General features: G+C 41.5%; 1 long non-coding RNA gene across 3 annotated transcripts; it reads right to left on the reverse strand.

Annotated features, from left to right (window-relative positions):
• Positions 1 to 1,155: 1,155 nt before the first annotated feature.
• LOC116959812 lies at positions 1,156 to 8,098 on the reverse strand. 3 transcript variants are annotated; one of them, XR_004406051.2, is made up of 4 exons: positions 7,068 to 7,963; positions 6,855 to 6,991; positions 3,014 to 3,223; positions 1,156 to 2,888 (listed from the first exon to the last, which is right to left on the reverse strand). It is a non-coding gene; the product is annotated as an uncharacterized LOC116959812 (long non-coding RNA). The 3 variants fall into 3 exon arrangements; XR_006165910.1 differs by lacking the exons at positions 3,014 to 3,223; positions 7,068 to 7,963 and adding an exon at positions 8,010 to 8,098 and having other exon boundaries at positions 1,156 to 2,546; XR_004406049.2 differs by lacking the exon at positions 3,014 to 3,223 and having other exon boundaries at positions 1,156 to 2,546; positions 7,068 to 7,341.
• Between the last annotated feature and the right edge of the window lie 1,723 nt (positions 8,099 to 9,821).

Here is a 9,821-nt window from a genome sequence, read left to right on the forward strand (position 1 = left end):
CACCTAGTCCTCAGATTAAAACCTGGGCATCGAGTTAAAATTCAGAGATTATCCATCCAGCACTAATACAGTAAATTCTTCCACCTTCATCTAAATCCTCCCAGACATGTAACCCTCTAGGTTTTACGAGGGTCACAGGCACAATGCCGATTGAAGATAACATTATCATAACAACTTGGCCTACACATATCTTCAGTGGGAACCAGCCCTTATAATTGTTAAATAATAACCAGTAACTCCCCTAGGGCACAATACTCCTCTTTTTAAGTTTCCATAATTTCCCCAATAGTTATTAACAATAAAAACCTCTTCTGATAACCATATATCTCAATTATGTCATTAGACATTGGCATGTCTCTTAATCAAACTGATAATCCACTCAACTATGCCACTAGCCTGAAGATAATATAGTATATCAAACACCCCCTTGCTGCCTTCTCTTCAGGCCTAAGACCCTAACGTTTAGAGGGTGGAATATCTAACCTATCCTTAATGAACAAATCCCAAATAATTTCAACCACTTCTTTAATATCTCTGCCAACCAGGATGTCATCTACATGCTGATAGATATATGGACAACCAACGACACTTCCACTGTATCAAGAAGTCTGGCCAAAACATTATGAGCAATAGTGGGGGAATACTTATATGCTTGTGGGAGTCAATTTAAGGTATTTTATGTCCCTTCCCAAGTAAAGGCCAACTGAGGCTTATCCTCTTCCCTTAGGGGAATCATAAAAAAACCAACACCCACGTGTTTGTTACTTCTGAAGCAGCCACCCACAAATAAGCGGCGGCCTGTATCACTGTTATCATTGATGTTATATTCAGGACAGTAGCTGTTAAAGGTGAGCTATTGCTATTCAATCTCCAGTAATCATTAGCCCCCACTGCCCGTCTCGCGGACTGGCCAAACTGGAAAATCGTAAGGGGAACATATACAATTTATAATCTCTTTTCTCAAGATCACCAATTACCTCTAAATACCCCATTTAACAACTGTGAACAATACTGAGACATGGATTACCTCAGAATATGATAATAAAAGAACAACCTGCAAAATTCTTACATAAGACACCCTTGTCCCCCTACTTCCAAAACTCCACGCTCCGCCTCTGGTAAATGTGGTATACTGAAGGCACAGACTCCAGCACCTGAGAGTACCAAAATCGTTTATTGAAAGAAAATTCTATGCTTTCCAAAGAAGGGGAGGCCCCTTCTTTCCCCCAGCTGTGCCCTGTTCCCATGTAAAAATAGAATGAAGATAAGGGTCCTTTGCAGCTGGCATCCAAAAGTCTGAGCCAAGTCCTTATCTTTTGAATGAGGTGGTTTTTGTTCCCAGGAGTCACTCAATCAAGTTCACTTTAACTCCTAGTTGTCCTTGTTCTTCTTGTTCTTGTTCTGTACTGCAAAGTCTCATGCTGCCAATTCCTCTGCAGTTAACATGTTTTTCATCTTCCACCCCTCCCCCTTTTTTGTTTATGACCATTTCTTTTATAACCAGTGTGGCCATAACTCGAGCTTCTACCTTTTTAACTCTTCGAAGAGCTGACCAGAGGAATTGAAGCATTGTGACAACTAACGTGACTTGCAGTACCTAGCAAATTGGGCTAAGCCATTCTCGCCTTCCCAGTTTCGTGTTAACAGGTAACCATAACTCTGGACGCCACTGTAAAAGAAAGATGTATGTACTGTTTATCACATCAGTATGTGCTATGCATGCCTTAAACTTGGGAGAGTGTAACATCACACAAAAGGAATGACTACATAAAATAATGTGAATAGTAGGTGCGATTACAATCAAGTAAGGGTGAGTAGTGCTCATTGTAACAGAATCTTCTCTTAGCAAAGTTAAGTAAGCATTAGTATGACTATCATATAAAGATACTTGATATAGCTTCCACTGAAAAAAAGGTGAGCCAAGACGCCAAAGGTTAGTATGTGCAGGAGATAGCTGTGAATTAGTGTAAAAATAATACTGAAGAACAGACCCTGCAGATCCTCCATTATGCCATACTAAAGAATGATGAAAACTAGAAGGGTGCAGGGACTCTGAGTTTTTTATAGGAGTAATATTGTGTAACGATAGACCAGGAATGGTAACAATTGCAAAATTCACGAGTCTTGCTTTTTATTGCTACTAGACGTTGTTGTGGTTGCATCCTTAAACAAAATTCTGAATCACTGGCATTAATGAGACATATAGGAGGAAAATCTGTTACCATGGTTGTTTCATTCATTTCAAACATTTAAGTATCCGAAGCAGGAGGAAGCCATACCCCTCTGGACCATTGGGTATCATTACTACTAATTGGTGGAGAAGCATCCCATCAGGTTAACAATCGGAACACTGGAGGATCCAGAATGTGCGCCCAGCACACATTTGCATCAACCTGAACATTCCATGTTAACGTTACACATATACACAACATACACCATTGTTTTCTCATTCTTGATCCTTCATGTGTCCAGAGATACATCTTCTTCGATGTCTCTGAAAATCGTCTGAGCAGGCTTGACGCTCCTTGCTGGAATCCAATATGGACCTGAAAGAAGAGAAACGCAAGCATAACCTCGTCCCCATGTTAAAAGTGGTACAGGCCCGTCCCATTTGCCTGACTCTACATGTTTATAAAAACTTTCAAATATATCTCAGGAGTCTGAGCAAACTGAAATCGTCTTTGAGCTGCCGTTTTGTAATTCTTAATTCCAGAAAGATGTAAAAAATTAAGTGACATCACTTTATCTAGTCTCTCTTGTGGAGAAAGGAGGAGATTCCCCCTTTTTTGTTTTTCAAGCATAGTTTTTAAGAAGTGATGCATGCGCTCCACAACTGCTTGTCCTGTAGGTGAACGAGGAATGCCTGTTACATGGGTGATTCCACGGTCCTGAAAAAATAATAACAGTTTATGAGAAGTATACGCAGGTCCATTATCAGCATCTATCTGTTTAGGTACACCAACTGAGGCAAAAGATCGTAAAAAATGTCTTATTACATCTTTTGTTTTCTCACCTGAGTGCGCCGTGGTGACTACAAATCCCAAAAATGTGTCAACTGTAACATGTGCATATTTAAGTTTTCCAAAGGATGGAATATGTGTGACATCTGTTTGCCATAATTCGTTGGCTTGAAGACCATGGGGATTTGTAGCATGTAATAAAGGAAGAGGTACTAAGTGCTGACAGTCCTCACAGGCACGAATAACACATTGTGCTTGTTCCACTGTCAAAGAAAAATTTTCTCGTAAGGATTGAGCATTCTGGTGAAAAAAACTGATGGGCAATTTTTGCCTGGTCTGTTTTACAAGTAATATTTACAGCCATTGTCAATTGATCTGCAATTCAGTTTCCTTCAACCAAAGGTCCAGGTAAATTTTTGTAAGAATGAATATGTACAATAAAATAAAAATGAGTTCTTTTTCTAAGTTAAGTCTGCAAGCAAAACTAAGAATTGAAATAATTGCTTATTATCTACTTTCTTGATAAAAGCATTTTCTAAGCACATTAGAATACCCGTTACATATGCAGAATCAACTACAATATTTACAGGTTCAGCATTAAATAATTGAAACGCTCTAATTGCTGTCATAAGTTCTACAATTTGTGTTGATCCTGTAACAGAACTTACATCATGTAACCACTTATGTTCTATAGAATCAAACCATGCAACTGCTGCTTTCCCAGTTTTTCTGGAGCCATCAATAAAAACCATTCGAGCTGCAGGGATAGGTGAGGATGCTAAAAGAGAATGAGGCTGTAAAGGTAAAAACTGTAGAGATTGTAACAATCTGTGTTTAGACAAGTGGTATTTGACAATATTCAGAAAATTGGACGTTGCAGTCTGAAAAGACACTCTCTAACCAAGGTAGCAAAATCATACTTAGTTGTAGGTAAATTACTATAGTGAGGATCGTTTCCAGTTAATTGTTGACAACAATGTCACCCAGAAGTAATTAACTGAGATAGCATTGCAATTGCTGTTGTCAACGTTTCTGAAAAAGAGCGAGGAAGAAATAACCACTCTAAAATAATTAGAGATGATTTTTCATTGTACTCCTCAGAGTTCCACTGTCCAAGTAAAGCATATGGTTGAAACCTATGATAGATGACAAATAGCCTAACAGGTAAATTCAAATGTATTCAATTTGCAAATGTTGTATTAATTTTTTGTATAACCTTTTGTAAAGATGACTTTGTGACATCTGTAAGTCGTCATTCTGAAGTAAGTTCAGTATCCTCTTTAAGCAAACAACATACAGAGGTGACAATTCCTGTGTGGTTATCCCTACGAAGGGACGTAACCAGTTAATAGTTCCCAGTAACTTTTGTAAATCATTCAGTGTTTGTATCGTGGGTGCAGTTCTGACAGTCTGAGGATAAACAGTAGATTCATATACTTTCCAGCCTAAATATTTCCAAGGTGCTACATTTTCTACTTTCTCTGGAGCAATTTGAAAACCATATCAACTTAATTCACGTGTTAAAGAATCAGATACAATATTCAGGTGTGTTAGTGTTTCTGTGGCAAGTAAAATGTCATCCATATAACGATATAAAATTATATCCTTATAAGTTTGTCTGACATGAGAAAGAGCTTCATTCACCACAATTTGACAAATGGTTGGATTATTTTTCATGCCCTGTGGTAAAACTACCCAGTAAAAATGTCACATTGGGCGATCATTATTTATCACAGGTAAAGAAAAAGCAAATTGATAACAATCATCATGGTGTAGGCAAATCATAAAAAAGCAATCCTTTACATCAATGACTCATAAATACCAATTCTTAGGAATCATTCTTGGACTAGGTCTCCCAGGCTGCAAAGCTCCCATAGGTGCCATAACAGCATTAATAGCTCTTAAATCTTGCAAAAGTCTCAATTTTTGTGATTTCTTTGGAATAACAAAAATTGGAGTATTTAATGGACTAGTAGATGCAACTCTATGTCCTGCCTGTAATTGTTCCTCTCTTAACAGAGAAGCTTGCTCCTGCCATTCTCCTTTCAAAGGTCACTGATCGACCCACACAGGCTCATCTGTAAACCAAGTTAAAGTCATGGCTGGACTTCAGTGGCCCTCATTAAAATTTTGTTGACAAAGTCATACACCATTGTTGAAGTAAATCTCTACCCCACAAGGTGCACGGTACATGCAATACATAAGGTTGCAATACAGCTTGGTTTCCCTCTGGTCCTTCTATAAGTAATGAATGTTTACTTTGCCATGGTATCTGCGTTCCACCTACTCCTGTAACTGCAACGAAAGCTTGGATTAAAGGCCATTCAAGGGGCCAGTCTGCTTTTTGTATGATAGAAACATCAGCACCGGTATCCACTGACCCAGTTATTGCATGACCATTCACCATACAGGTTAACATAGGTTGTCCAGTTGTAATCTTTTTTGTCCAAAAAATATTTGGCATACCAGAAGTCCCAAAACCTTTATCACCTCTCTGCTGTAAGGTAGTTCGAGTGTTACCGACTATATGGAGAAAGAAAATCAATTGTGCCAAATGTTCACCTGTCAGTATAGTACAGGGTGGGTGGGGTGACCACACCATAATTCTGATTTCTCCCGTACAGTCAGAATCAATCACTCCTAGCAGTACAAACAATCTGGCCCTAGTAGTAGAAGACCTGCCAAGTAACAGAGCATTTAATCCTTCTGGTAATGGTCCAAAAATCCCTGTTGATAATAACGATACACTGGTATCAGTTATTGTGGTTGATTGTGTTGTGGCCAAAACCAGGCTGACGCTCCTGTAGCAAAGTTGCCTTGTCCTAGCAACTCTTGTTCTCCAAATGCAGTTCCCGCAGCTATATTATCCTTAAGCCCAAACATAAAATGGAGCAGCGGATAAAATCAGTCTCAGAACAGACTTCCAACCTAATGGAGTCAAGACATAGGAGTTAGCTATAGCTTGCAACAAGTTCATTTAAAAGAAGCCTGTAGTCCATACTCCTTTATAGACTTGCTAAGTTCCTTAATAACTTCATATGGTAAATGTGCATATTCAGGAGGCCTCTGAGGTAGATAAACAACTGGCATAGCTTGTAAAAGAGAAATATCCCCCTTTTGTAATGCTTCAAAATGACATTAATCTAATAATCCTCTAGTACGCACTTCACTGCAGCCGCAAGGGGTGACTGGTACGAAGCCGGGGGGAGGGCGGGGAGACGCACAGAGAGAGGTGGTTTCAATACAAAAAGGAGCAATACAGAAGTTTGCCGTTGTCACTGTAAAATCTGATCTGCAGTTGGAGCGGAGGCTGCTAACACTTTTACTGGTGTTAACGGTGGATACAAGTCTGCCTCCTGACCTGGATTAATTTGCCCTGTATCTAAAGGATCATTCATCCCCGAATTTTCATCTTTTGGCAACTCAGCAGACACCTCTGCATTTTCATGGGTAGAATCGGAGTCTATTAATTTGAATGATTGAGATTCTTTTCTGACCTTTACATTCTCATTTCTCTCAGGTTCTTTTGATTCCGCAGCAGCATTCTTATCGGAGGACCCTTGCAAAACTTCTGCAGGCATTAATGTTTTTAAGGCGCTATAAACAACTCGCCGTGTTATCAAGATTCCTTCCGGGGTCTCCAGCTGCAAAAGCGGTTTAGCCTGAATCTCCTCGCCCACCTTGTGCCGTAAGGCTGAGTCATAAGAACCAGTCTCCGGAAACCACAGACAATGATCACTTATCCAAACAAGTAACGTTACTAACTGTAATGGGGCGACCTTAAATTGCTGTTCCCACAATATTCTTTATAAAACCTCTGCATGCAGTTTCTGTTCCTTAGTTGCTGACTGCCCCATAATGCCTTTTTATGTAGGATTTCCCGTAGCTGCTCACCTGTGTCATCCAGCGATCGGTGATGAAAACCTCTGATGAGTACTCAATATATCCTTCCCTCCGTCCAGCTCAGGAGTATACCACCGGGAATGTTCATTCTTCAATTTCCTTTTCATTCGTCATATTTCTGTTCATTTCTAAAAAAAAAAAAAAAAAATAATAAAAAACCAAAAACGATTCGGGCGCGTTTTGTGGTATACTGAAGGCACGGACCTCAGCACTCGAGAGTAACGAAGTCATTTATTGAAAGAAACAGTGTGATTTTATGCTTTCCAAAGAGGGGGAGGCCCCTTCTTTCCCCCAGTGGTGCTCTGTTCCCATGTAAAAATAGAATGCAGCTGGCATTTAAAAGTCTGAGCCAAGTCCTTATGTTTTGAATGGTTTTTGTTCCCAGGACTCGCTCAAGCTCAATTGGTCCCCTTTCACAGATGCTAATCCGTGCAGTTCGATTTAACTCCTAGTTGCCCTTTGTTTTTCTTGTTCTTCTTTTGTACTGCAAAGTCTCATGCCATTAATTCCTCTGCAGTCTACATGTTTTTCGTCTTCCACAGGCAAACACCACTGTTTACCTAACAACACACCAAACTCCAATCTGTTTCCCTTATAAGGGCTTAAAGCCACCTCCACAGCTATCATCCTCTTTTACCCCTAATAACCAAAACTACGTTTGCACTGTGCAACTTTTTTCCATTACCCCCATTACACACACCTACTGTATTTATAATCTTCCTTGATAATTTAAATCCTAACTCAGAATCTTACCGCCGATTTAAAACACTAGTTTGGAGCCCTGTATCAATTAAAAATTCTAAAGTTACCTACCTGGGACCCACAAGAATATGTATATAAAGCTCCTTACCAACAAACCATTAATACAAATTCACCATGCCAAATGGGCAGCCCAAACCCCAAACAGCAACCTCTAGCTTTTAACTCTCTCAGTTCCCCTCCCGATGTCACAAAAGGGTTACATTTCCCTTCCCCAGGGAGCAGAGTCACCGGCATTTCCCCTCATTCTCGAATCTCCCCGCCAGCAATTCCACCAATTTCCAAATGTTATCGGTGGATTGCCTATCTAACATTGCTCGAGGTGCCCCCAGTACCAACACTTCCGGCCAAAGACCATTCCTCCCCAAATCCTAAAATCGATATGACCTATCCCGCAGTGCTTCAGGCTCCCTTCCAGGAGGCTGCGCGGGCCGGAGTTTCCCACTAAATTGCTGAAACTTCCGGGTTCCGGCCAGGCCAAACCCCGGGTCCGGCCGCGCGTCTCATGGGGCCCAAACCACCAGGCCGTGAGGCGCTACCGCCCACCTTCATACCTGCACAACGGGGGCGGAGAACTTCGCTAGTCACATTCAACAGCTCTTTGCACCCTTTCCCTCAGGGACTGGGCAGGTGTTTTTAGAAAATCTCGGAGCCCCGCTAAAAAGAGATCTAAGGGGGCTGGGGTCCACCAGCGAGGCAATCAGTGTTCCGTACCACCCACTCTCTTGTAACAATTCTACCCTCAAACCATCAGTTTCCAGTCGTTTCTCTAAGTTCTCTTTCTTCACCACTACAAAACAGTCTTGCACCTGAATCAAACAGGCACCTAAGATGGTGCACATATTTCCTTTACTTCCGCCATCCCAAAACTTCCATATCTCTGTTACAACTTTCTCACAACTACCATCAAATCAAACCACTTTTCCTTCACCTATTATACATCTAGGGGACAAAAGACACAACTGTACCTCTACAATAACTCCTCTATCGAAATCCTGCAGGCTATGCCAATTGTTGTGGAAACTCTCAAACCAACAAATAATAAAATGTACTTTTAAACACAATTAGTCAACACTTGGCAAACATGCAAACAGCAGGTTCAAATGTCTCTGAAAGGAGAACAAACTAGCACCACACAAACTTCTGGGGTTTAACGGCAACCCAAAACATAAGGTGCCCTTGTGGCACGGAATCACAACTTTACAACCAGTTAAGGTTATAAAGTAGGTATGTTTATTCAGCGCTGGGCACAGCGGGGAATGACTCCACCACAGACATGCACCACCTGGAGCCAAAAGGGGGTCCCTTTTATTGTATAAAAAGTAACATATTCATCTACTCTAATACATATGCATCACTACTCCAAGGATAGGGAGGGAATATTACGATTAGTTCCAAGAAATCAATAACATATCCCCCCACCCCAAATTCCTCCCGTCGCCCTTGCGCAGCGCTTCCTGGTGGTGGTGGGCAGGGGTCTTCAGATGAAGGCTCGTAGTCTTCTTCACTATGCTCCCTAGTTGACCCTTACTTCTGTGCAAACTCAGTCCTGTAGTCATGTGCACCTCATCCTTCAAGTCTGGGCTAGTTTGCAGCTCCTTTGTCTTTATGGCTCAGTGGTTTTAGTTCCTCTCTTATCTCAAGGACAAGAGATACCAGAGATGGCCCATCCTGTCTTCTTTCCATTCAATCACAAGGGAGTTACTTTGATATGGACCATCAATGGCTCATCCTGTTCTTTCTCATTCCATTGCAGAGGAGTTACCATCCTTTGATGGAGGCCATCCGGTGAGCATCCCAAGAAGGGGGGCGGGGGGGGGGGCTATCAGGTTAGTGTGAGCATCCCCTGAAGTTGAGTGGGATATCAGGTTAATGTTTCCTCAGATCACCCTCATCCCTCTCTTTGGGATACCTCCAGTGGAAATCTAATGACACTATATGGGTGAAAATTTGCGGGGTTTTCCATAACTGTCACATAAAAAACCCTGTCTGTGCCTGAGTGCTCAGGCAGCCCAAGGGTTGCACGGTGCCCACCAGCCCAGGGGATGCGGCTTTTCCAAGCTCTCGAGGATGGATGTTGCCAGAACGTTCTTATTTCAACTACAGGAAGCGTCACGCTCACAGGCTCTCATCCTGCTGGGGGACTTGAACCACCCTGACATCGGCTGGAAATGCAGCACAGCAAGTGGTAAGCGATCC

This window comes from Tyto alba, unplaced genomic scaffold (genome assembly GCF_018691265.1).
Source record: "Tyto alba isolate M040663 unplaced genomic scaffold, T.alba_DEE_v4.0 Super-Scaffold_29, whole genome shotgun sequence".
In the NCBI taxonomy this organism is placed as follows: Eukaryota; Metazoa; Chordata; class Aves; order Strigiformes; family Tytonidae; genus Tyto; species Tyto alba.